Source organism: Sinocyclocheilus anshuiensis, unplaced genomic scaffold (genome assembly GCF_001515605.1).
Source record: "Sinocyclocheilus anshuiensis isolate Anshui unplaced genomic scaffold, SAMN03320099.WGS_v1.1 scaffold487, whole genome shotgun sequence".
NCBI classification, from domain to species: Eukaryota; Metazoa; Chordata; class Actinopteri; order Cypriniformes; family Cyprinidae; genus Sinocyclocheilus; species Sinocyclocheilus anshuiensis.
The window spans coordinates 2,615,898-2,617,144 of record NW_015548240.1 but is presented as its reverse complement, the minus strand read 5'-3'; the positions used below and the strand labels follow the sequence as shown (position 1 = coordinate 2,617,144).

Below are 1,247 nucleotides of genomic sequence, written 5' to 3'. Positions count from 1 at the left end.
CTTAAACAATAGGCATACAGTTAAATGCTTTTATTCCAAAAATTGCTTTTCTTTAAAATTTTAAAAAATGTCAGTTATGTACTTACAGCTAGTTAACTGACCCAATTAGTTGCAGTTTCTGAGAAACAATATTTAATATTGGTATACTTGCAGTAACCAAATATATAAAAAAATAATAAAATAAACATAAAAATACCCTAATGGTAGACATATATTATTTTATCCCTGGCGGATGGACAGCAGGCACCCGAGAGTCTCAGAGAGATCTGAAGCATCTAAAAATATTTCAGCACTGGAGCGCAGCTTGATAACACTGTATTTCTTTACACAGGGTGAGAAACAGAGCAGCAGAATAAACAAACCGGAAAATAACAGAGAGGCTTGGCTTACTTTACCCATAAAGTTTGGTGGAGTTTGAATCAAGCTCCTTCTTAAATAGGATGATAAGAAGGCATGTCTTGGTAACCAGTTAAATTTATTAAGCATGTTATCTGATAACGTTAACATGGCTTCATGCAGTCACACAAAAAATTGAATTTTCCATTCCATCTGTTAGCAGCTCAAGGTCAGATATTAATAATTGCTGCCTGTCTTGTGAATGTTTAGCACTGGCTCTCACTGACCTGCTGTAATGATTGAAATCTGTTTTAGCTACAAAGCTGAAATTGACTTTAGTGCAGTGATACCAACGGGACTGAAGCATGGGACAAACCTTCACATTTAGGGCCCCACATTATTTAAAGGTGCAGTAGGAGATCTTGGAAAATGCTAACTTTAGCCTGTTAGCACTGAAAGCGAACTTCCCACCCTCCCTGCAATCGCCGTCCAAAGCCACGCCCCCTGAACACATTTACGCTCACAGACCAGAATACCAGAGACAACATTACTACAATAGGCTACATCAGCAGTTCCCAATTCCAGCCCATGTTCCGAAGTGAAGTAAACTTCAACGGATTTCCCCCACTCAGCGCTCAGGGAGTAGGGAGCAATGAACACTGTGTAGGGATCATATCGATCGGAACACAGTTCATGCACGTAGCTCACTTCTAACGAGCTGGTTATCTGAATGGGGTGTATTAACTAATGCCGAGTTCACACTGCACGATTTTCAAAGACGTCGTATCACTGTTGGTTTCACACTGAACGACTATCTGGGGTAGCATTCAGTTGTTGCTGTGTTCACACTGCACGATGGAACGACGACAGGAGGTTACACACTGCATGACTTTACAATAGGAAGAATCGCG

At 40.4% G+C, this 1,247-nt stretch overlaps 1 protein-coding gene across 1 annotated transcript in view; it reads left to right on the top strand.

Moving 5' to 3' along the window:
- The window catches only part of LOC107654929 (coiled-coil domain-containing protein 28B-like), a 12,784-nt gene that overhangs the window by 866 nt on the left and 10,671 nt on the right, over window positions 1-1,247 (top strand). The gene's annotated exons all lie outside the window — the stretch shown is intronic.